At 52.5% G+C, this 26,367-nt stretch overlaps 2 protein-coding genes across 3 annotated transcripts in view; one reads left to right on the forward strand and one right to left on the reverse strand.

Moving 5' to 3' along the window:
* ATP5MC2 (ATP synthase membrane subunit c locus 2) overlaps positions 1-7,626 on the reverse strand; it is a 497,231-nt gene extending 489,605 nt beyond the window's left edge. Inside the window, exon 1 of one of the 2 annotated variants that reach the window (XM_050749058.1) lies at positions 7,623-7,626. The gene's annotated coding sequence lies outside the window, so the exon portion shown is untranslated. Of the gene's footprint in view, positions 1-3,124; positions 3,129-7,622 lie in introns of those variants that run through there. The other variant, XM_050749059.1, reaches the window with a different exon arrangement.
* HNRNPA1 (heterogeneous nuclear ribonucleoprotein A1) overlaps positions 1-26,367 on the forward strand; it is a 414,942-nt gene that overhangs the window by 264,520 nt on the left and 124,055 nt on the right. The gene's annotated exons all lie outside the window — the stretch shown is intronic.

Here is a 26,367-nt window from a genome sequence, read left to right on the forward strand (position 1 = left end):
GAGGGGAGCGCCTACTGTCTCCTGGAATTCACATACCCTACAGCCTTCCTATTTCACGCTCTTGTGTGTGTAAGATGCCCCTGTTCCCCACCGTTCTCCATCTGTGATCCGACTCCTGCCCTCCTCCTGCTACAGCTTCTCCTTCTCTCCCCTTGGAAGAATGCACCCTCCCCTCAGCTTTCCCTCCACAGAGGCCAGAGCAGGAGGGAGGTTGCATATGGCCCCATTTTCCTTGGCCTGGGTAGCCTATTTTGGAAGCAAGAACCCCCCTTGCCCTTTCCTCCCCTCTGGGAAGCACCGTCCCTCCCCTCTCCACATTCCCCAGAAGTTCTCAGACTGAGATCCGCCCTACGTGCAGTTATGTGGTGAAATCACCGCTTTCCTCCCCCCCGGAGGCGCCAAAGCTGGGAAGGGAGGGTACTCAAACCTTTGATGTAGGCACGTTTCAGAAGGCCCACCTGTCCCCTCTCTCCCCAGCCCCCAGCCTGAAAGGCTGGAGCCCATCATCACAGCTTTCCTGCCTGGATCAGCTGGGGGTAAGATCAGGTCATACACACTCTCTCCCGCTGGGGGCAATCAGGCCCAACCACACTCGGGGACATCTGTCTCCAGCAAATAGGGGGCAATCCCAAATTTGAGGGGTTCTGTGACACTTAAAAGCTTCAAGTAGGAAGGTCTGCAATTTCTCTTGGACGGGGGCCTGTGGGGAGGGTCGCTCAGAAACCCTCGTTTGATGTTGCGCTTTCATGGCTATGGTTTGATCCAGATGTTCCCCAATTGTGGGATTTTCTCTTTGGGAGGGAGGGGCCCTTGGCTGTGAACACATTTCCATCATGTGCACATTTGGATCTGGGCCTGCTGGGCGGGGGGGGCTCTTCCAGCTCTCACTAACCCCACCCTTCCCCCTAGGATCACATCATTTCCCTTCACATCCAGAGAAGAGAAGAGGACCCATAAGGGGGCATTCCCAGCTCCTTGATGGTTTGCTATGTGACTGTCCAAAAATGTCTCTACATCTCTGTTCTTCTGGCACCACGAGCTGAAGTTGGTTCCCAAAGATGGTACCCAGGTCAAGGGAAGAATAGGAGAGGGAATTCTGGAACCAAATTTCTGTCTAAGAAAGATAAACAATTATCTAAGAAATTGTGAATGGAACTGGACTGAAAGCGGATGAGTCAGGGCTCTTGAAAAAGAAAGTGGCCATCCCTCTTTTGAGTCAGTTCTGCAAGAGTGGACAGAAACTTTTCCAGACTCCCAGGCCTCTCTGCTCCCTCAGAACTTGAAAAGATTAAAGTCATCCCTCCTCAAGGTCTTCACTGAAACCCTGGAAATCTTTCCTTCAGTTTTAAGAGATTCCAGTTCTTCCCATTGTCCAGCCTCAGTCACTACTTGCTGTGTAGCATAGGTGGCTTCCCTGGGGGAAAGTGTACCAGTCCCGCTCATTGGTCGTCTAAGACCCCCCGGCATTCCTCAAGACACTTCTGCCTCATGATGTCAGAAGAAGGGCTGTCAAACAGATTTTAAAAACCCCAGGCTCGGCCAGGCGTGGTGGCTCACATCTGTAATCCCAGCACTTTGCAGGGCCGAGGCGGGTGGATCACAAGGGCAAGAGATGGAGACCATCCTGGCTAACACGATGAAACTCTGTCTCTAATAAAAATACAAAAAATTAACCGGGCGTGGTGGCAGACGCCTGTAGTCCCAGCTGCTTGGGAGGCTGAGGCAGGAGAATGGCGTGAACCTGGGAGGCGGAGCTTGCGGGGAGCAGAGATAGCGCCACTACACTCCAGCCTGGGCGACAGAGCGAGACTCCATCTCAAATAAAGAAAAAAAAAAAAAAAAAGACTTGGCTCCTCACCTGTATTGTGGGAATCCCAGCCTAAACTGGACATGTGGACGTTGAGCAATAGAAGACAGACAAACAAAGGAATCTCCAAACCTTGCAGGACCCAAGGCAGCAGCCCACGAGTGGATCCTAAAGGATTTTCATCAGCCGCAAGTCTGGGTAAGTGGGCTTTTTTTAGGGGGAGGGGAGAAGCAGCCTGGGATGCTTCTTGCAGGAAGAGGAGTTTCAGAGGAGACAAGAGAGGTTAGGAGCCACTGAGTGGGTGAGGAGGGCCCAGCCCAAGAGGCTGGGGACAACCACGAGAGGCGGGCCAGTGGGAGAGGAGGGCACTGTTCCTCAGTGGACTAGGTAGAAGGAGGGGTTGTAGAGAGGTGGGTGCAAGGAAGGAAGGAGGATGGGGAGCTCCCCGTGGCTGTCCCACCTGAAGAATCTGAGCAGCTGTTCCCAGCTCCCCCTTGCTCTGTGTAACATCAAGCAAATGCACGTTGTGGGATCAGCTTTTCCTCTGAAGACCTCAGGGCCAGTTCTCAGGCCTCCCCGTCCCTGTGGACTTTAATCCAGTCCAGCACAGATGGGTTAGGTCACAATGGTGGTGGGGGTAGTAGCATTGGGTCTCCCTGGCTTGAATTTTTTCTTATTTCCCCATGTCCTCTCCTTCTTAGGCAATAATTTATCCTTCTGCATGGTCTTACATACCCCACATGTCTATAGCTCAGAAAACTAAGAAGCACTCCATCATTCTTAAGTTGGGCCTTGCCACCTGCAGGCCCCTCCCCTCCCACACTTACCTTCACACGACTGGGGCAAGTGGTTAGTTTCCCCATGGCCCCTCCAGTCCCTCTCCACTACACGACACCCTTCTTATCTTTCTGACTACAATTAGAGCCTCCTCTCCCTGTAGGGAAGTGAGAGGGACAAGGTCAAGGATCCTCACAACTCAATAACAGCTGTAGAGAGCCTCACCTATCCTGTGCACTCACAGTGACTCCATGCAGGGGACCAGCAACGAGGGGAAAGGGAGTGGGAATTAGTGTGGGGACGGGAGAATCCTGCAACGGGATTCCCTGCCTGGTCTAGTCTGGTCTGGGAGCAGGGCAGATGCTCAACAAGGCATCCCAGGTCTTGGGGGAGCCACTGGCAGTGGTGAGGCACCAGCTCTCTCAGGGCATGTGAAAGTTCATGTTTTCTCTCCCTCCCATTCTCCATGACTGTGGATCCCGAGAAGGACACACCTGACACAGGTACTGCCCTCATCTTTCCCTGTAACTCCACCTCCACCCCCCATACCCACTTTATCCCTCTGCAGGGTTACTAGAGCCTGACCCAAATTCTCTATTCCAGAGACAGACAGACCTGTTCCCCAACTCCCAGTGGTGCTACGCATTGAGATGCTGAGGTGGGACCCAAAGATCTGCTCCCGTCTTCTCTCCTGAGGGGCTTGCAGAAGCCCCTTTCTCAGAGTCACCCCTCCCAGGCTGAGCTGAAGAAGCTGAGAAGGGAAGGGCCATAATGATAAGGCTGGGGCAGGGGACAGCGGCACCCTCCGTGCCCTCTCCCCATTAGTGCAGGTAAACATATAAGGGTTTCTCCCAAATGTGAGGGTTCTGCTTCGGGGCCATAGAAGTCCCCACCAACACCTGCTGCCCCTCCTGTTTGTCCTCCCTCTCTTCAGCCCCACAATTACCAAGAGCAAGTTGTTGAGGCAAGCTTTACCCCAGGCCTGCATTAAGAAATCTGGGTAGGAGAATAGATGTAAGAGACATTTCCTTAGTGTTTACTGCAAACCCTGCCAGGCTAGAGGTGCCATAATCTGCCCTGTATCAGATCCACAGAGTTATACCACCAAAACCCCCCCAGGATGTATGTGAGACCACTGGGCTCATTGGCACTGGCAAATAAGATGGCCAGGAAGCAATCAACACTGAGTGCCCACTGTGTGCTTGGCACTGGGCCAGACTCTGCTGGGGGAGACTAGGGGGGAGGCTCATTTCACTGGTCTTATGCTCCCCATACCATGGTAAGCCAGAGAGGTACATATTACAAATACTGGAGACTCTCATGCTTGAATATAATCCTATAATCTTATACCCACTCCCATTCAGACATGTGGTCATATGTGAATGTCAAACACACAAGCTAGACAGAAGAAGGAACTTCCCTAGGTTGTCAGTGCTGTAGAGTAAAATCATCAGACTCAAAGGCCTCATTCTTGGAAGGTGATGAACCGGGAGAGCCCCCGTCTTGCTGGGCCAGGGGTAAAGTAAGGCTCCTGTCTGAAGGCAGGGGGATGGTTGAGATGACCCGTCAAGATGCTACCCAGGACAAGACACAGAGGTGAAGGTTCCAGTAGAGGGGCATGAGGAGGAGGGACAGATGGATGGAGGGATGGAGGAGTGCAGGGAGCAGTGCTGGAGAGATGAATGGTCTTGGCTGGACTGATGGGCGAGGCCAGGATAGATGGATGGCGGCTGAGGTTTGTTTACTGGCAGCCCCCAGCCCGCCATCGCCCCCGCGAGAGGAATGGTGGCTGGCACATCAGAGGGCTCTTAGGGAAGCTCATGGAGATGATTTAGATGGGAATGAATCAGCTCCATATGGATTAAGTGTCCCCGCAAATCCCAGGATCTTACAGATGAGGGGACGGGGCAAGGGCACTGAGGGGAGGGGAGAGAGTGGGGAAGCAGCGTGGAGCTGGTGCAGAGAAACACGGTCCTGGAGCCAGGGAAAGGGTACCCTCAGAGGGCATGGGGCAGGTCAGCCTGGCACAGACGCAGCCCCTGCCTTGGTCTGTTGATACCACTGTTCCTCTTGCTTGGTACCAAGCTTTAGGAAAAGGCCTCCTTCTCCACACCAAACCATCTGTTGGAGTGTCCTTTCTGAGTCAGTTTTGGTCTGTCTCCTCTTGCCTCTGTCTCTTGTTCTCTCTGCATCTTCATGTGTCTTTCATCTTCATTTTTCTGTCCCTCTCACTCTCTAGTCTTCTCTGTGTTTCTGTCTGTCTCCTTCCACACTCCCCCACCACATCTCTCCGTCTCTTTCTCTAGAGGTATAAATGGTACAGGGATGCTGCCAGTTTCTCTGAACTTCAGCCTTAGCTCTGCCCTCCTCTCCAGGGGTCAGGTCTAATGCCTCCCTCCCTCTGTGCTGTTCTCTCACGCAGACCTCAAGTTTGGAAGTGGTCAACATAACAGGGAAGCTGGTCAGAAAAGTGACTTTTTGGCTACAGAAAGTTATTTATGTTCCTCTTTGCCACCCTGCCCTTGTGCCTTCAGCTGTCCCTTCTCCCAGTGCCAGAGGAGACTTGGATTGAGCACCCATGCTCTATGGACAACAGCGAGCTGAGCAGACCTTAACATCATTCCCGGGGAGGCAATGGGTCATCTGCTGGCTGGGGTTATCAAAGGCCCCGTCTCCCACTCCTCTCCCATGCCCCAAAGTGAAGAGCCCCAGAATGAAGCCCCAGAATGAAGCCCCAGTTATGAAGCCGGCTGCCATGTGGGCGACCTGGAGTCGGAGCACAGGGCAGTCACATATGACAATTGGTTGAAATATCACAGCCACTCTCCCCCTACCCCCACTGGTGATCTATGGGCTGCGTGCCCTGTAAAAATTATTTATCGGGGCCTCAGAGTGTCCTGATTTAGTGCCGCTGCCTCTGGGGCCTTGGGGCCTGCCTGTCCGCCAGAGTCTAAGCGTTAAACGACGCTAAAAAGTTAAACAGCCAACGTTGGGGGCTCACTCGAGGAGGCGCCATAAAGCTGTCGGAGCTGCTTAAATCAGGAGCGAGGATTCCCTGGGACATCTTCTCTCCATATGCCGCAGGCCAAGAAGGCTCTCCTTACCCCTCTGCCACTCACCCATACCCAGGAGCCCGCAGAGGGCAGAGGACACGTGGGCCGGGGGCCTGGGACAGAGCCCAAAAGGAGGCCACGGATGACCTCCTCTGCAGGGCTTTCTCCAGCAGAACAGGGGCCACGGCTCAAGAGTGTAGGGGTCACGTTGTCCAGCTTACCAGCTCTGGGCAGGGGTCTCCTTGTTCAGATCCAGTTTTTAAAGACTTCCAGCAAAAGGCAATGCCAAAATCTCTCCCAGGGGCCCCTGGGGAGAAGCTGGTTCCCAAGTCTGTCTCACTTCAATCCATGCTTCTGGGTTTTGAATCCACTGGAACTCAGTGTCTTCCCACCCAGGTTTGGAGAGGGTGTTCTGTCCACACCAGCCTGTGACTTCTGGCCTCCTTTCACCCCTCCACACCCACTTGCATGGCTCTCTGAGGAACAGAGCCCCACCCTTCATCACCACCCTCCGCCAACGCACCCCTGGGTGCTGGCATAACACACAAGCTTCACAGATGGCTTTTCTCAGCTGAAGCCCGGTCCCTGCTGCCACCACCCGGCCGCCGAGCAAGAGGGAAGGTGGGTCTCCACATGCTGCCTATCACACCTGCTTTCAGCAGCAATAAAACTCACTCTTAAATCCTCCGTTTGGGTCCCTAATATTTGCCTGGCTATATGTCTCCGATGATATATGGACAGAAATTGCTCATAAACGGCTATAAAATCTTTTAGTTAAGCTGGGGAGAAGGCACATGAAGGTGGGCATGGCCCGGGCTGCAGGAGGATTGGAAGCTGAGCCACTCCGCTGAGCACCCCAAATTCAACTCTAGATTCCAGGGACCAGTGGCTGGGTGTGGGGCCTTGGCAAGGGTGGAGGAAGAAGACCCAGAAGAAGATCTTCAAGCCTTTCATGTGGTATTATGGGCCTGTGTCACCCGGCTGCTCCAGGCATGCGCTGTGTGGCCTTGGGCAAGTCACTCAGCCACTCTGTACCCTGGTTTCCATCACTAACATGAGGATAATGACACCTACCCAGGCTCCCTCATTAAGCTGTCATGACAATCAAATGAGAAAACATACAAATAATTCATCAATGCTTTGTAAAGCAGAGAGGTTGCATATATCAGGTGCTACCGCCAGATGGGCACAGTGCATCTTGAAGGCGTACTATGTGCTGGATACTTTACTTAATTATCTCTAATCCTGACAACACCTGCCACGTAGGTATTACTGTCATCATGTTGCAGACAAAAACCCTGAGGTTCAGAGAGGTGTTCTCCAGTAGCCAGTGCCAGAGACAGAATTCAAACCCAGGCCTGACTCCAAAGCATCCGAATGAAATCCTGGCAACAGGAGGGATAACAGGTAAGACACTGGGGGGACTTCCAAACAGGGCAGGAAGATGGCTGAAGGAGGCCTTCTATCCCTGGTCTCCCCTCCCTAGAGTGCAGACCTGTCTCTCTAAGACAGTCAAGTGGTTCCCCTCAGCCTGTTCCCAGTCGCTACACCTGATCACCGGAGGAAACAGCTCCCAAGGTGGAAGGCAAAAACCTGGGCTTTCTGGGAGGCCAGAGCCCTGCAATCAGGACACCAGGAGACACAGGTGGGCCAGGTGAGGAGAGGCCTTTGTGGGAGCAGGCCATATAGACCGAGATAGTCCCAGAGTTCCTGGTCCAACCCCCCACCAGCCCCAGTCCCTGACTCTCCCATCTGGTTACCCTCCCTCTCCCTCTGCCAGCCCCGATGCCTCTTCACTGCACGAGGCCCTACCCTCTTCTTCCCCACCCTGCATCCCCTCTGCTTACCCCCCATTCTCCCTCCCCAACAGTATCCCCTGAGAGCCTGGCTGCCCCTCTAGCTGTTCCACACCCCTTTGCCCACCCATAGTCCCTCTAGCACCTGGCTGCTCCATCCCTCCACCTTGGCTGCTGGTTCTCTTCTCTCCCCAGGTCCCTTCAACCCCCAGCTATCCCCTCTGCCTGCCCACCCTTTCCCTCCCTCCGAGCATCCCCCAGCTCCTGGGTGCCCCTTCCTTTCGTGACCCTGCAGCCCCCAACCTCCCCCTAGCATTCCTCTGGTCTCTTCTCACCTGCCCTCCAGGACCCCAGCCCCTGCCCTGCCCTTTGTCCCCTTCTTGTGACAAACCAAACAGTAGGAAGGCCATCCTTGTGCCCCACACTTCCCCTTCCCCAGTGGCTCCCACCCCCAACCCCACTTTTCTTTAAGTTTCCAAATCAACCTTCCTCCAATAATAATGATAAAGCAGGAAGCCGGGCCGGAGGACAGTGCAGATTTTTCTTCTTGACATGGAGTTTCCGATTAAAGGCAAAGGGACATAAATCCTCCCGCGTAATTGCTGTGCTCCAGCTCGGAGCCACTTGGAAGGGAGGCTCCCACCCTCTCTGCCCCTGCCCCTGGGAGCCCCACCCCCAATTTGAGCAGGGCTTGGTCCCCAGAGCCTGGGGGTTGACTGGGAAGGGGGAGCAGAATGTTGCTGGTGTGGGCACAGCTCTGGGAAGCAGGTGGGATAAACTTGAGCAGGGCTCCCTGCATTTTCCTTCCAGGGGTCCAAGCCTAAGATAGACTGTGGGCCATGGCCCAGCTCAAAGCACCTTTCTCCGCACCCGGGGAGCCCTTCAGCCCCTCACATCGAAAGCACACTTTACACTTGAACAAAGCTTGTTGGCATTTATTATCTCCTTTGTAAGAACCTTGAAAATTATTAAACAGATACCAGATGGGGGAGGGGCCCCAAGAAATGAACAAGTGCAACTCCCCCTGTTTTACAGATGGGGAAACTGAGGCCTGAAAAAAGGACTGTCTGGTAGCAGAGCTGGGAACTTAGAACTTGACATCTCATGCACCACAGAGTGCCTGGCACCGTTTACATCTACTAAATTGTGGGCCAGACAGCTTTCTCATCTGCTAGCGAAGCTTTCTAAATAATCAAGAATGCTGGATGTTGTTATTCCCTCTCTACAGACTGGAGAAAGATGACACTAGAAGTGTGCAGGAATTACCCAAGGTCAAGGGGCAAGGGTGGAGCCTGCAGTCCCTAGGCCTCCTGACTCCATATTCATCTTCTTCCCTTCTCAGAGTTTTACACCCAGAGATGCCAATGTCTGGTGACTCCACAGGTTGAACTCAGCCTGGCCTGGAACCAGCTCTCAACCCTTCGAAAGCTACAGAGACCCCTCCCCGCCAGGGACCTTCCCAGCTCTGTTCCTCTCTTCTTTTTTTTAAATTATTATTAATAGTATTATTATTGTTGAGATGGAGTTGCACTCTTGTTGCCCAGGCTGGAGTGCAATGGCACGATCTCGGCTAACTGCAACCTCTGCCTCCAGGGTTCAAGCGATTCTCCTGCCTCAGTCTCCCAAGTAGCGGGGATAATAGGTGTGCACCACCACGCCCCACCAATTTTGTATTTTTAGTAGATGTAACCCACCTTCCCAACCCATCCCCAGGCTCTGGGGACCTAGCCCTGCTGAAATTGGGGGTAGGGCTGCCAGGGGCAGGGGCAGAGAGGGTGGGAGCCTCCTTTCCAAGTATTTTAGGGTTTCTCCATGTTGGTCAGGCTGGTCTCGAGCTCCCGACCTCAGGGTATCCACCCACCTCAGCCTCCCAAAGTGCTGGGATTACAGACATGAGCCACCACACCCGGCCCCTTCTTTTCCAACCTCCTGCCCATTCTTCTCCTCCCTGAAGCCCTTCTGATTTGAAACCCTTGGTTCCCCTTTTCTTGGTTTCTCCCTGCACTCAACAAGCCCCTCCAGCAACTCCTAAATCAGGTGCCAGTGTGACTCTCTTCTCTCTCATCAGACTAGGGGAATGGGCCTGTGTCTCCTCCCTCTGAACTGCCAATTACTAACCCCCACCATACCCACTGTCTCCACACCACCTCCCATGCCCCCGAGACTCAGACCCAAAACAGATCTGTAAAGCATGTGCGTGTGACCGTGGGAACCCGGGAGTCCTGTCTCCTCTTCATCCACAGAAATTTCCACAGAAACCCCATGGATTCCCATTTCAGGTATTAAACTACCATGGCCTCTGGGTTTCCCTGGCCCTCCAGGGGCAATCTGGCTTGTCCTCCAAGACCTCTTCCCTCAGTGCCTCAGGTGAGCGGAAACCTTCACGTCCATGCCCTGGGCACGCACCCGTCCCTCTACCACAGCAAAGCTTAGTGGGGAGCAAGGTCCAATGGGGGCTTTGGACAGGAGGACCCCCCTGTCCGGGTCAGCTAGATCAGCTTAGGCTTAGCTGCTCCTGAAGGGGCCTGTGTTGAGCTTCCTGTGCCATGTTTGGGGTGGCTCTGTGGCACTGCCTGGGCTGGGTAGTTCTGGATGTTACTATAGGGATTTGGGGTGTTACTGTAGATTGTGGATGCTGTTGTAGAGTTTGGAGTATAACTGTGGAGTTGCCCTGGAGATTATGGTGGGGTTTTCTGGGCTTCACACTAGGTTTGCTTGGGGGTTTTTATAGGGTGACTCCAAAAGGTCACAGGCCTGTGCTACTACCTGGCCCAGAGGAAGGGAGGGAGCTAAGGCTGTAAAAGAAAGCTAGGGAGTTTGGAGGGGGAAGGACAGAGGTGACCCAGCTTCCTAGAGGAGGGGATAGTTTGAAGTTGTAGGGCAGCAAGGCTCTGCTCTACCCCATCTTGGTATTCAAGTCCCGAACCCTGGCCAACAGCCTCCTTTGTTGGCAGTGAGGGGCTGGGAATGAAGAAGGCTACTTGCTCCCCCGGAGGGATGGCAGGCCAGATGTTGTGCGTGCTCCCGGCTTTCTGTAGGGAGGAAGGACCAGGCCTGGTCCTGGGCAGCAGTATGGTCCTCCTGGGTGTATGTCCCCAGCAATAACTGAGCCCAGAGCTCCCACCTCAGTCTTGGAGCCCTGCCCTGGGTGTTGCTGAGGCAGGGCAGAATCTGGAGGAAAATGACATAGACCCTAGGGACCCTGAACTTACAGGGATGACAGACCCTAATCTTGGACCCGAGTGAATAGAGAACTCTTCTTGCAGTTTAATCATGAAAAACTCCCCAAGAGACAGAAGTGTAGAGCCAGCATTGGGCACAGTCTGAGAAGGGAGAGGGTTCCAAGTAGTAACAGCTGAGGGAAGGTGTAGAGGTGAGCAAGGATGAGGGTAGTTTAGCCCCAGAGACTTGGCGTAGGGAAAGAAGAGTCATTCACTCTTGTATCCATCATTCACTTAGCAAACAGTCGCAAGAGCAGCTCTACATCGGCATGGTACCAGGAAACACAGAGATGAATTACACAGGCAGGGACAGCAACTGGAGAGACTCCCAGAAACTCAGTCCTCCTCCAGAATACTAGCACCAGCTTCAGAGTTCTCTGGGTCCATGCTAGCTGAGCTTCTACCTCCCTGCCTCTCCAGTCTAAAAGAATCCATTCCCCAGCATTTTACTTATTCCTCAGAGTCCCACCCCTGTCTCAGTCCTTACCCCAGACCCACCACTCAAATATGCCATGCTCCTCCCCTCTGGGCAGAACCTGGAGCACCTTCTGGACCACAGCTACAGCAGGAGGGATTGGGGCTAGATATTCTGAGCACCTTCCCATGGCAGAGAGGAGTGGTGCTGAGGAGTTGAGCAGGGGGCCAAGGAAGGGATGCGAGCTTGAGTCCAGGCCCGAGATCCTCAGCCTGACTTTGCATCTTGCTGGGAGAGGCATCATTCATCCACCCAGGGGTGGAGATGGGGCAGGAGGAGGGGAATGAAAAACACCCACAGCCCATTAACCTACTTTTGCAACTTCATTAAAACAGAGTCTTCGACATGTTGCCATAAATTGTCTTCTGAGGAGGAAGCCAGATCCAACATCAAGTTCTAGCAGTGAAGCTTCAGAGAAAAGGCTGGGATAGCCAGGTTAGAAGGGACACTGCGTGCATGTGTGTGTGTGTGTATGTGTGTGTTTGAGGGGGTTGTCACTGAAAGGTTTTGCAGACTGGGCCAGTCTGGCTGCCTGTTGCAGGGTTTCCTAGGTGGGCAGGCCATTGGGTGAGGGGCAGGGAGGGAAATTTTTACACTATTGTATCATTGCTGCCCTGATCAAGAACCTTCACGGCTTCCTGGAGTCCCACAGAAGCTCTTCTCAGCCTTTGAGGCCTCCTTCAAGAAGCCCTGTTCTTTGAAGCTCAGGAAACTCACTGAAAAAAAAAAAAAAAAAAAAAAGAAATCCTGTTCTGCCCCAAAGCCCCTTCTGCAAGGTGTGCACTGAGCATTACGCTTCCCAGCACTGAGTACAGCAGACCCCAGCAGCCCCCAGAGAGCCTGAGGCCAGCACCACCCTAGCTAGGCAGGTGGCCTGGTACAGTGGAAGGAGCACTGGCCCAAGGTCAGCAGGACTGAGTCCCAGTCCCCTTACATGAGTAGTGACTGAGGGCCCAAGCCCTGGAGAGAGACTGCCAGGGTTCAAATTCTGCCTTTGCCATTTAAGGACCTCAGCCAAGTTATTTAACCTCTCTGTGCCTTAGTTTCCTCATGGGAATAATGATATTTCATAAAGTTATTGAGTCTTAAATGGGATGGCCCATGGAAAATGCATAGCGGCCAGGCACAGTGGCTCATGCCTGTAATCCCAACACTTTGGGAGGCCAAGGCGGGTGGATCACTTGAGTCCAGGAGTTCGAGACCAGTCTGGTCAACATGATGAAATCCTGTCTCTACTAAAAATATAAAAATTAGCCCGGCATGGTGGGACATGCCTGTAATCCCTGCTACTTGGGAGGCTGAGGCATGAGAATCACTTGAATCCAGGAGGCGGAGGTTGCAGTGAGCGAGATCACACCACTGCATTCCAGTCTGGGCGACAGAGTAAGACTCCATCTCAAAAAAAAAGAAAAGACAATGCATAGCACTTAGGACCTGGCACATCCCTGGGGTCAAAAAACATGGGCTATTGTTGTCATTATTACACACTTATTTACTTAGGGTTCACAGACCTGAAAAGGACCTTTGAAGTTCAGGAAATCTGTTTTACGCATGAGGAGACTGAGGCCCAGAGAAGGGAAGCGACTTGGGTCAGAATCAGAGCTGCTTTTCCCAGACTTCCTTTCATCCAACCAACGGTCCTCCCCCAAGAGGTCCTCTCTGGGCCTTAATTTCTTCAATTGTGCAGTGAAGGGATTAGAGTAGATCAGGAGTTTCCTTTTGTCATCATCATCATTATTATTACTATTATTATTGTTATTGTATTATTATTATTGCCTTAGAACCTCTTTTCAAACAATCCTCACTTAGAATCCCGCTATGCAAAAGTGGACTAGATCTGGGGAAAACTGCAAGAGCAGGGGGTGGGGTGGTCTAGAGCCCCTCGACCCCAGCAACAACCTCAGAGGCCTGTCAGAGAAACTCTGGGAGGTCACAGACCCCAGGTCAAGACCTTGACCGGGGTGATGTCACGGCTTCCACCACTGGCACTCTAGGAGGTTGGTGCCCCCAGAAGACCAAGAACTTTCCAAAGCCACACTGGGAGAAGAGGAGAGGCCTTAAGAAGGGCTTCCTGGGGACAGGATTATCTTGACACCCTCTCTATACAGAAAAGGGGTGGAAGAGGCAGGAATGCAGAAGAACGGTCTGGAGGGCCTCTGCGGAGCAGCTCGTTCTACCTGTCCGGGGATCCCACACCTGACATGCCTCCACCTTCCCTCTGCTTCCCATTTCTGAACTGCCTGCACTCTCCCCATAGTTGCCGCCCAAGAAAACATGACCATAAAACAGACATTTGCTTTAATTTTCACTTGAAGAGGCAATTTAGCACAGGCTATTTGCAAGCTGTTGGAGTTCTTTATGAGGCTTTATCATATTTTCCCAAAGTGCTCCCCTCAAAGCGAATTCCCAGGTCAAAGTTCACACATAACTATTTAGGGGGAAGAGGGAGCATGGGAGATTGTACAGACTGGAGAATACATGTATTTTTTAGGTCAAGAGTGGCTGAGAAAATAAAAGCAAGAGAAAGCCAGGCTGGCCTCTGATTGAGGCAAGTGCTGTGTGACCTCGCCCAAATATTTTCCCTCTCTGGGCCCCTGCAAGCAAAGGCCAGTCCCTATGGTAAAAATGAAACATGTGACTCAGCCCCAGCCTCTAGGGCCCTCACCCTTGCAATGACCCAAATGCTGTGTATTTGCAGCCAAATCACATGCAATAAGTCTTGACTTGTACTCTCTGGTTTGGATCTCTCCAGCTCTTCCCTCCCACCAACTACAGCCCCCGGCAAACTGCTGATCCTTCCCTGCCCTCAATTTCCCCCACTTGGTTTCTTCACTTGTTTTCTAGGGTCCTTCTTCCCTAGGATAAAGGGCTAAATTTTGCTAGACCTCCCAGCTGCTCCAAGGAGGGGAAAAGTCACCAACTCCACCTCCTTCCAAAGTTCACGTGGTTTCCCCCCTCGATTTTCCCACAATCCTTCCCCTCTTCCCTCCAGAGCTCTAGACTGAGCAGCATCAGTGGGAACAAACCTCCCACACTGTAAACAGAGCGGCTTTCCTGAGGCTGGATGCACCCAAGGTCCTTGGAGATCACAGAGTGGGCAGGGCTGGGAAGCTGGGACCCCGGGGCACCTTGAACACACACCAGTTCCCCTTCGGCTCCCTGCAAAGAAAGTTTCCCGCCTCTAAGGCCTTATGGAGACAGGGACATGGGTTTGGGGCCGCACTCTGGGGCCTCCATCCAATGCTATCCCAAGGGTGACTTGGGAAGTGGGGGTGAGCCAGAGGTCATAATGTAGAATAGGGGTCTCCCCTCACTCAAGACCCCACCCCCTTCCTCAAATTTCTGAGGAACTTTCCTGGCCTCCACAGACAACTCCAGCCTCAGTATTCCCAGGGAAGGATAACGAGGCAAGGGGGACATTTCTCAGGCTGGGAGAGACCCCCGAGGTCAGGGTCAGATAGAAGGCAGGATGTGTGGGAGGCAGAGGAGTCGGAATACGGGAATCTGGGGTGGTGGGAAATCCTGTGGTTCCTGCAGCAGCAACAGCATTTGCAAAGGAGACTCCAGCAGAGGAGCTGCCTGGAGACTCACTGAAGCATTCTTCAGCCCAGACCCCACCGTGGGCTGCCAGTCAGGGACTGCACTCAGGCCTGATACCAAGCCACTGGGGCTGATGTGAAGGGAGGTGAGTACAGGTTCTCCCAGGCAATTATCAAGAGGAAAAGAAACAGAACAGAGACCATGAGGGGAAGACATGAAAAGGGAGAGGGGCCCCAGATACAATTCTCCAAATAAGTCCTTCTATTGTACTGTGTGTGAACTAAGCTTCTGCCTACCTAAAGTCCAAAGGAATCCTGTAACGTCAATCCCATTTTTCATATAAATAAATAGAGGGTGCAAGAGGCAAAGGAAGTAGCCCAGATCACATGGATCTGCCTAGCCATTTATCTAGTTACTACCCCCCAGCCTCCTCACCTGCTGTGTTGTAACAGGCTACCTATGCATCTATTTATATCTGGCTGTTTGTCTCCATTCTCACCACCACAGAAACAGAATCTTAGAGTAAGGAGGTCCCACCTCCCCGCAGTGCAATTAGGGAGCTGATGCCCAGAGAAGGGAAGCTGCTTGCTTAGGGTCACAGAGCCAGAAGAACCAGGGCAGGGACTTAATCCAGATCAGAAGGCCGCTCTTTCCTGGGGCCAGGTTCTCAGCTATTTACATACACAGATGCCAGACACCATATTAAACACCAGGGAAATAATGATGAATGGGTACAGGCCCTGCTTTGAGAGGCTCAGAAGTGAGGAGACAGAGCTCCTCCGACCCAACCTGTAGAAAGACATCCTCCAAATGCCAAGGACCACATACATGCTAAGAAAGAAGTTGCTCTAAGCTGGGGAAGTCAAAACGGCCACCTGGAGTGGGGAGGCCTAAAAAATGATTAGAGTGTGAGTGGGAGGAGGGCACTCGCTCTGGTGATCCAGGAGGGAGGAAATGTAAGTGCACAGGAATAGTCCTCTTGGGGAAGACACTCCTGTTGGAGGATTATGGGAGACAAAGCTGGAAAGGCAGGTTGGGAATAGACCAGAGAAGAACCTGGGTGCTGGCTAGAGGGTCTGAGCTTCGCTCCATGGGCACTGGGGAGTTATGGAAGGTTTCTGTCTGGGGTGCCATGGGGGATCCATGCAAAGGGACTTATTAGGAACTTTACTCTAATAAATTAGGGTAATAAATTAGAGAGCAGCTTACAGGGCAGACTTCCCGGGAGAAAACCTGAGGCATCAAGCATGTTGGTGAGTCTGTGTGTTGTCTCTTGGGGTGACTGTGGTGTGAGTGTGTGTGTGTGCACGCACACTCATAAGTGTCATGCTAAGACCAGGAAAGCCTGGTTTCACAAAACTGCTCCAGTCTGCCCTGGTGGAGAGATGATGGATCACCAGATACCCACCCCTTCTGTCTCCCTTTCATAACCACCCTGAATGGGCAAGAGCAGAGCCGCCTCCCCAGACATTCTGTGTACCCTGCACCACAGCACACACATGAAGAAACTGTACTAGAAGCAGAGACACGCGCACACACACTGGGGAGCACAGTAAGCAACCTCCTACCTAACCTTTTCCCTCAAGACTCATGCCAATAGAGGAGGGCACCCAAGGCACCATAAAGGACATGGGCGAGGGAGGGTCCACCCCACAGCCTGATGAGCTTAGGACAGTGAGGAGTCAAGTGGCGGGGAATGAGGGGGCACGCTGCTGAGGACAGCCCAAACATTTGCAACCCACGTAAACCCAGAGGTGCGGTTGATTGGGAAAAATGCCCTGGGGAGACAAATAAAGATTGGCAGGGGACCACTCAGAAAAGGACTCACTGGGGCTGGGTGCAGTGGTTCATGCCTGTAATCCCAGTACTTTGGGAGGCCGAGGTGAGCGGATCACCTGAGGTCAGGTTTTGAGACCATCCTGCCCAACATGGTGAAATCCTGTCTCTACTAAAAATACAAAAATTAGCCGGGTATGGTGGCAGGCACCTGTAATCTCAACTACTCAGGAAGCTGAGGCAGGAGAATCACTTGAACACAGGAGGCAGAAGTTGCAGTGAGCCGAGATTAGGTCACCACACTCCAGCCTGGGCAACAGAGTAAGAGTCCATCTCAAAAAAAAAAAAAAAAAAAAAGAGAACTCACTGGAACATGAGGAGCCTACCTGCCGCCTTCACCCCAACTCCCTTCCTTGCTATCCACACTGACCTCAAGGTCTGCTTACCTGGACAACTGGTTTATTTTGTCCTCCTTTTGGGACCAGGGGTACAAAGGGACTCAAGGTCCCCTTCCGCGTCTTCCTCAGCCAAGAGATCCCCCAAAATGGGAGGACTATGAGCGATGAATCCTGGTGGAGTTGTCATTACTGTGAGTTGCAGTATCATTTACTAAGGATAGCAATTATCATAGCCATATCATCATAGCCACTGCCACCAGGAGAAGGGGACTGGCAGCCAAGATGCCTGGTACTACTCACCAGCTCTGTGCCCAACCCTTCCCCACTTTCCCTTCTTGAAACCTGAAGAATTGTAATTTTGGGATTCCTAGGATCTCAGAATCAGAAGAAATCTTGTAGTGGTCCCATTCCCAAACCACTTGTTTGCCTGCCTCTAGCCAGGGGCACTCACACCCACCAGGTATCCCATTGCACTGGGGTGTTGTTGAATACATGCCTCTGCCCCCTAAGACCTCGGTGCCCCTGGGGAGAAGTCTGGAGGAATTCCACCATCTTTACAATCCTGGGGTCTTCCTCATCCCTCCCCAAGCCAGGCCAGACCTAGAGCCTCCCACACTGATGTGTTGCAACCTCCTCAAGCATCCAGTTCAGTGTCACCCAACCCACTGGTCCAACAAATCATTCCGAGTTCTACCTCCAGCCCTCCTACTCTAACTCCAGCCTACTTCTGCAGCTATTTGTACATGCTCACACGTGTACACAAGTTGCTAGGCCTGTCCATGCACACTGACACAATGGGCTTTCACCTTGACTATTTCTGACCCAGCCACCCATCAGACAGGAAAACGATAATCTGATTCGTCTTCTAAAAATCTTTCCAAACCTCTGTCTCCACCTTTCTGTCTTTTGCTCAAGCACATTTATCCCTGATTGCCAGGAAGTTTGCCTTGATATTTAACTGAATCTTGCCCTCGGTGGGATGGCCTTGGAGAAAGGTCATTCATTTAATATCCTATCCCAGCTTCCCAAGTCACTTATGATGCACTTTCTCCCCTCTGTCAACCTTCCAGAAGCACTCTCCACACTCCACACCCCAGGTTAGTGCTCCCACACCCCCTCACCCTAGCGCAGTTCAGGGAATGCCTGCCTGCCTGCCTCCAGGCCTGGCTCTAGTTCAGGTTGTCAGCCCCAGCCCCAGTGGAGGAGAAGGGGTCTCATACAGCCCAGCATCGAGCCCCCAGCCCTCAGCCCTCACTGAAGAAGGAGGTAATTAGGAGCTGTGCAGTCCCTGTCCCCCAACAGGTAGAGCTGAGCAGCTGCATCCATCATCCAGACAGATGCCACAGAGCGGGAGGGTCATGTGGTTCGGCAGGACCAACAGGAGAGTCAGGGGAGGCCTCGGGCCAGGGATTGGCTGGTCTGCAGCAGGAAAGTCAGGCTGTCGGGGATAACCTGAGAATGACCTTGTGGGGACTTCCGCACCCCTGGCGCTGCTCCTCCCCAGAAATCTCTCCACCTCCCCGCAGTTCCCAACCTGAGGTCCTACCTGCCACCCTGGCCCTGGCATTTTCTCTTCCCCTTCAATGTCATTTATCTAGGTGTAAGGGCCTCTCATATTCTTTTTTTAAAAAGGAAAATGGTCTCTTGCGTACTTCATAGGTCTACGTGGGATGGGGAGGTAGTTTTCTGGCCTGAATAAGAGCTGATGACTCCATGAGGGAGAAAGGAAAGGAGGGAGGGAGGGGGCCCGTGTGGATGGAGGAAGCGTCGGTGCAGGTGCATTTTTCTCTAATTGTCTGCACTAGTGCCAGGATGTGAGTGTGAAGGAGCATGTGCTGGCAGCCGTGTGCACTGCGCATCGGAGCATGAGCCAGGGTGCAGCCTGGGACGTGTTTTGCATACTTGTACTGACCAGGGTACATTACCACGCTGCAGTGCACTTGGGCACAGATGGGCGTGTTGACCTTGTGCCTTCTTTGTTTGTGCACAGGCTCATGTTCACACGTGTACACAGGTTGCTGGGCCTGTCCACGCACAATGACACAACGGGCTTTCACCTTGACTGTGTCTGACCCAGAGAGGGGGGTCCCTGAAACTCACCTGTGCCTGGGGTCCTTCAGCACAGCACATCTCCCAGCTGAATGGGCAGGGACTCCCACACCCCAAGAGCCACAGGTCAAAGATGGCAGCTGGCAGGAAAGAAGAAAGGGAAAAGAGGAGTGGTGGCTCTGCCAACACCTGTGACGGTTCTTCGTTATATATGCAAATGCCCTCATTAGAGATGCACAGCACTTCCCAGAGCTAATGGCTGCTGCTGCAGCGGGTTCTGTGTGGTGGGCTAAGGGAGAGAACGGAGGCAGGACCACAGCCCTGTGGCTGGACCATGCCAGGGTTTCCATTCCTCAAGACTTGGCTACCCTGGGCAGTCCTGAGGAGGGGTAGGGAAGAGCCCTGGCCAGGGGGAAGGCCTGCTATAGGCAGGCATGGTGCAATCTGCCGGCCACAGCACCAGGCCCTTGGCTCTGCCTAGGCAGGCTGGCCTGCACGGAGCCCCTACTCCCACTCTGGGTCAGGACTTGCCAGGAGGGTCCTAGGAGGAGTGCTGGCTGCGGCCAACCACACACCCCGCCCCTCTCTCCATCCACCACCTCTCCTTCCATGAAGCCCAAAAGTGAAGGTCTCTCTGGATCCTGGAGCAGGTGGCGCTGGCCCCCGCCCCCTCAGGCCTCATTTCTTCCTTTTATCACCTCTGCCATCGAACACCCAGAAGAGCAGTCTCACTGCGACCTTTTCTGTTATCCCAACCTTAGAGAAAGAATCCCGACTCTAGCCAAGCCCCACCCCCAACCCTTGTCTCTCAGCCCTGCTGGACATCCGTTTCGAGACCAGCCATTGCTGAAGGCTACCTTGTGCTTTTTCAACCTCACCGCCACCAATGTGGCACCGGAGACAAACACAAACAGTAACACATAGTCAACTCATGCATGCCCTCAGAAACATGCAGACACTCCCTCTCCCCTCACAGGGCACACACTGTCCTGTTATATTAATGCATCCTTAGACACACACCAACGCTGAAAGAGTCTGGCCGGCCTCCACTGTCCTTGTGCACATCATCACCCCATTTTGGGGACAGAGTCCACAGAGTCCTCCCCTGCCCTACCCCCAACCTCTCCTTTCTTCGCTTCTCCCTCCCCCTCCCGCCCTCCTCCCTGGGCACCCGTTTGCCAGGGTTATTTATAGAAGCAAGCGATAAATTCAGTGTGTTTCTCGGCGCGCAAAGCTATAAATAATGGCACAGATCATTAAACCCCGAGAGCAGGCCCAGCCGCCCCGCAAACAAGATGAAGTACAAACCACCACGTGAGGAGGAGAGAGGGAGGTGCAAGGCAGAGCCCCAGACCCAGGGCCAGCGGGCCCCAGCCTGCACCCCTCAGCTGGGTCCCAGTGAACTTGGGCCTCCAAGGGGCCTTCCCCAGGCACCAGGGGAGGGGAGAGGGCAGGGCTGGGCCTGGACTGCCTGGGCCTGGGCAGGCTGCCGAACAGAGCTTGCCCCCACCTAGTTCCCATACCCCTCCTCTTGTATTCTTTCCCACCTCCCCAGCCTCTGCTTCTCTCTCCACTTCTCCCACTGTTCTTCCATCTTTGTCTATATTTTCTTCTAATTCTGTTCATCTCTTCCTTTCTGTCTCCGTATTCCTGCCTCTCTCCTTTACCTTTTGCCTTCATCTGTCCCTCTGCATCCACCTGTTCTTCTTTCCAGCCCTTCTTTTCCCTTACCCCAAACCCCTGGGCCTCAGGAGGGACCCTGATCCCACCAAGGAGCCCTCGGAGGCAGAAAGTCCCCTGTCAGCAGAACTCTGGAGCTGGCTGCTGATTCAGTGACTGTAATCTCCCAGGCGGAGGCGGCAGTGGTGGGGGAGGGGACAGGAAAGATAAATGAGCATAAGAACAAAATGGCACAGGCACTGGGGATAGACTCCAGACTGAGCAAGGTTCTGGGGAGCAGAACCAGAGCCCTGAGCTTCATTCAGCCCAATCGCACCACGGCAGGCTGGTCAGTTGAGGGCAGGAAGAGTTTTCTGGCTACCAGCAAGTGAGAGCACCATAGGGGAGAACATGGCAAAGAGAAGGGAGCAGGGGACAGGCAGGGAGTGGCGGGGAGAAGGCACTGAAGGAGTCAGAGAAAGAGGGGAGGAAGTCAGAGAAGCAAGGAGCACTGATAGAACAATGACCCCTCCAGTCCCACTGCACCCCCAGATCCAGTGTGGACTCCTGCAGTCATATCATGTTCCTGAGCCAGGGCCACACATGGAAGGTTTGAGGGTTCCAACCACAGCTTCCACACGTCTCACTTTTAGGAAGTACCTTTATCCTTCCGGGTTCTTCCACCCTGACTTTGGCCTACTTTTTGGAGGTTTCTCTCAGCCTCCACTCTAGGTCACTTACATTCTAGGTCTTTCATTCCTTCCCACTGAGAAGTTCTTAATTCCTGCTTCAGTCTGAGCCTCTCTCAGGAGGACAGAACCTACCTACATCCCACATGTGTGGGATGGGTTCCCAGAAAACCACCCGATGCTCAGCTCTTGGAAGGGTGATACAATCCAGTATGGTAGTCAGTTCTCTCCTTCTCTAGTGATGTCAGACAAAGAGACTTCAAATGGAGTAGCAGGGATAAGACTCAACATCAACCAGAACCTGCCGGCGCTCAGTTTAGGGAGATGCCAGGATGGGGCCATCAAATCCTCTGAAAGTTTAGGGGAACCCCATGGGCATGAACAAGGTGCAGCCTGGCTCTGTGTGGACGGGGTGGACAAGAAAGCCCTGGAGCCACTGCCCCTGCCCTCCACACCCCACAGCCAAAGCGACCATCTGCTCCTGCTCACTCCCCTGTTGGCAGCTTTGATGCAGAGCTTGGTTATTTGCCCAGGGATTTATAGTAGGAGCCAGGCTAGCAGCTAAATCCCCCAGCCATAGAGGTAAATCAGCTGCTGCGATGGGCCGGAACGAGGGAGCTGTCGGGCTAGGAGGCTGCACAGCAGAGCTGGAGAGGAAAACACTTGTCCCTGCTCCCTGGGGGCAGCCACCAATAAATCCCCTCAGGCACCGATTAGGGCAAGTGGCCTGACCAGATCTTGAGGGCTGTCAGTGCTGGTGGCAGACTTTACACCACAGCAGGCAGTGCCCACAGAAATGGGCTTGAGGATGGACCACAAGAACTGCTCAAAGCACCTGGACTAGTAGCAAGAGGTGAGGGACCAAAACCTGTTTTCCCAGGAATTGTGTGAAGCGGTGTGGCTGTTAGGCCAGGTTCCCTGAAGCCAAAGTGCCTGGGCTCAATCCTGGCTCTGCCACTTATTAACTCTGTGACCACTGACAAGTTATTTGACTTCCCTGTGCCTCAGTTTCTTCATCTGTAAAATGAGGATGAGAACAGTAGCTACTTCCCATAGTTACTAAGATGATTAAATAAAATAATATGCATAAAGTGCTTAGATCAGTGCCAGGCAATGTATGGTTAGTAGCACTGTCATATAAAATAAGGTCTTGAGGCTAGGTTGAATCTGGACTTGTGCAGAGAAAAGAGAAGGAACCAAATGACCTTTGGAGGAAGCTGGGGGCACCAAGATGATGTTTAAAGAAAGGAGGAGGGCTATGTTAGTCTCACTGGGAGAGAAAGTAAGACCAGCTTCTTCCAGGGCTGGAATCAACCCCTGTGGTTAAGAGCACAGGCTCCTTAGGCAAGCAGACCTGCATTCAAGCCCCAATTCTGATTAACTGTGAGACCTTCGGCAAGTTATTTAATCTCTCGACTTTCCTCATCTGTAAAATGAGGATAGTAATATTCACCTCATAGCATTATTGAGAGAATTACATGAGATCATACACAGATAAGGCGTTTAGTAAGTGCTCATTAAATTTTAGTCTTGTTACTGCAATTATTTCATCAAGTGAACAAAGCAGGGCTTCACAGTGGGCCCTGAATCTAGGTGCTAAGTGCCCTGAATCCAAGCAGTATAATTGACAGGAAACCGCTATTGCCAGAGAGGGAAGGCAAGAGAAGGGGAGGAAGGCAGGAGGTGAAGCCTGACCCGGGAGGCAGAGGGGGTCAGTAAGAAGAAGGAGACCCAGGAATACAAGAGCAAGACAGAAGCAGGCAGGAAGAGAAAAGATGGGGGACTTCCAGCCAGAAAGAGAGTAAAGGGGATGGCACAGAGATGGAGAAGGGAGAACTAGGGAGAGAGACAGAGAGGAACTCACTGGGGCAGAAATGGATGGCAGAGAAGGGGGGCACACGAGGGAGATGGGGATCAGGGAAACAAGGGTATAAATGAGCAGAGCCTCAGAGCAGAAGTCAGGGAAATGGAAGGGGAAGACTGGAGTCCAGATGGCTGCAGGGAGTACTGAGGGGCAAAGGAAATGAGGGGCAGTGGCCAGGAGACAAAAAAGAAGGAAAGAGACTGGAGCACCGGCTGAGAGACAAAGGAGGGAAAGCCCTGTCTGGAAAAACAGCAAGCCAGAGCCAGCGCAGCTCATTATGCAAACATGATTCCAGGCGCTCCACTGCCCCCTCCCCAGCTTTCATTTTCAGCTTGGCTTCCCCTGGCCTCCCTCCTGCGCCCCTCCTGCCAGCCTCTACTTTCTCTCCACTGAGCCTGAGGGCATACAAGCCAGCGGGGAGGGTGAGGGGCTTGGACTCTGTTCACCAGGGGGTGAGGAGGGGAGGAAGGAAACAGTCCCCAAAGCAGAACAGAACCCAGGGGTCCACACCTCCTTCTGGCAGCTCCCTCTTCATCCGCATGAAGACAGGACAGTGGCTGAAAGAAGTGCAAGAGTGGAATAATAATAGTAGCAGAGAAAACATGAGTATTTTGCAGCCTGCCAAGTGCTTTACATGCCCCGGTCTCATAACAACCCTTGTGACGGAGGCAGTATTACCCTATTTATTATCATCAAACAATTATATAATGCTTACTACCTGCTAAGAATGTCACATGTATTAACTGTCTTACTCCTGACAACAACCCCATTATTCCCATTTTACAGATGACAAGCTGAGGCCTAGAATGGTAAGTACCTTCCATCCTACGCCCCTCCCTCTTTGCTCCTCTGATCTCTCCTCCTGTCTTCCCTTGTCAAGCTCTTTCTATTCTCTCATCTTCTCATGTCCTCCCTTAATTCCCTTTCCAATCATGCTGCCTCACTAAACTTCAGGTTGGCTTTCTGTTCACTCTCAAGGCAACCCTCCAACCACCAGCAGGACCTGGTGTGACTGCACATGATCAGCAGCCCCTTTGTTTTGGGGTCAGTTGTCAGGTAGCAACCCCCGAAAAAATCATACCGCAGCTGAAGTGAAATACCACAATGTCTTCAGAGCTGCTTTTACCCACATTCCTTCCAAAAAAGTCTGAGATGACCTACCATGTAAGACACAGATCGCCAGGTGTAGTGGCCCATGCCTGTAATTCCAACATTTTGGGAGGCCAAGGCAAGAGGATAGCTTCAGTCCAGGAGTTCCAGACCAGCCTAGGGAATATAGTGAGACACCATCATTACAAAAAATTTAAAAACTAGCCAGGCATGCTGGCGCTTGACTGTGGTCACAGCTACCAGGGAAACTAAAGTGGGAAGACCCCTTGAGCCCAGGAGTTTGAGGCTGCAGTGAGTTATGATCATGCCACTACTCACTCTGGGCAACAGAGTGAGACACTGTCTGTAAATAAATAAATAAATAAAATTTAAAAGACAGATATAACAGAACCATTGAAACACCCGTAAAAGAACAAGAACAGATAAAGAAGTGAGGATTTTAAAATGTCCCAGGAAAAGAAACGTAAGAATGGACAGTTACTGCAGAGGAACCCAAAACTTCTCCCTCGACTTCCTAGATGAAGCCAGGTAGTAACTTAAAAGCCTCCTCACCCACACCAGAAATAAACTGAGCACCTACTAGGTGTCATACATCAAAGATGTGATCAACACTGAGGACCTGGAATTTTCTATTCACTCTACAAGTGTGAGAAGATTTTGCCTGAAATGTCCTGGTCACATTTGCCACAGAACACTTGAAAGGACTCCGGGCTAAAAGAGCTTAAGAGCAGTGAGGAATATAAAAGTTGGAGCCCGGCGGAGCGCAGTGGCTCACGCCTGTAATCCCAGCCCTTTGGGAGGCTGAGGTGGGCAGATCATGAGGTCAGGAGACCAGCCTGGCCAACGTGGTGAAACCTCATCTCTACTAAAAATACAAAAATTAGCTGGACGTGGTGGCGGGAGCCTGTGATCCCAGCTACTCAGGAGGCTAAGGCAGGAAAATTGCTTGAACCTGGGAGGCAGAGGTCGCAGTGAGCCTGGATCGCACCATTGCACCCCAGCCTGTGCAACAGAGCGAGACTGTCTCATAAATAAATAAATAAATGTCAGAGGCCATAGGACCCAGGAAGAAGAACGGCCCACACAAAGTTGTCCCAATGCCAGTTCCCCTCCCAGAATTGAGAAATGGAGTCTGAGGTGTCAGTGATAGCCCTGCCCCCAAGCCCCCTTCCCACTCCTAAATTGCTATTTGGGACTAAGTCCCTGCCAGCCAGTTGGTCTAGCCCTCCATGTGATGCTGTGAGGGCTGCTACTGGCTTCTCCTGCTCGTTAGCACATCAGCATGAGGATCATCAGGCACTGTAATAAATCAAATGAAAATAATCTCCCACACTCTCGCACAGAAACAAAATCTGCCCTCTCCGTTGGCACAATTTTTGGCCTGCTAGAGGAATGAGTACAAGAGAGTGACCTCAGGCACGGGGGACAGGAGACACACAGGGAGGAAAGAGATGGATCCTTGTCAGGGAAAACCCCAGACTTGCAAGCCAGGCTCCTCCCACAAATAATCACAAAATGCTGCCCCTTCCCAGCAGCCAGCAAAGAAACAGTCTCCACCCTCACATGCCTGCGTGTGAAATGCATAGGTATTAAGTTAGTTCTTAGGAAGGCTGACACCCAGCCTGGCAAGCGCTGGAGATATCTAAGCAGGAAAAGCCTCTGAGCATCTGGCATTGGCAGTATGTCCTAGGGCCCCCACTCCAAGGTCAGGAGACACTTGAATTGGCTAGAGGGTGGAGGATTGAGTGGTTGGTAGAAATGACTGGGCATTGCTGGGCAGGTGGGTCCCAGTGTTCACCAGCATGGACCAGTGATGATGTTACCAGCTCACCTACCATGAAAAATGACCTCCTTATTTTCCCCTTCCTCTCCCTTGCCTGAGGCATAGTTTTTTATCAGGGGCTTCTAGGCTAAAACAAAACAAAAGAAAACCCTGGAGTTAGGGCAGAAGCTCATAAAATTTTCCACTAAACAAAATTACTCTAGCTCTTTCCCAGAGGGAAAAAAAAAGACAAGCAAACAGAAAAACCTCACTCCAGCTCCCCCACAACCCAGGGACCATCTTTCACTTTCAAAGCCTGACCAGGCCTCCAGGGAGTAGAGACAGACTGACAAGAGGGGTCCCACCCGATAAGCAGGTACCAGTAGATGGC

This window comes from Macaca thibetana, chromosome 11, assembly GCF_024542745.1.
Source record: "Macaca thibetana thibetana isolate TM-01 chromosome 11, ASM2454274v1, whole genome shotgun sequence".
Lineage (NCBI taxonomy): Eukaryota > Metazoa > Chordata > Mammalia > Primates > Cercopithecidae > Macaca > Macaca thibetana.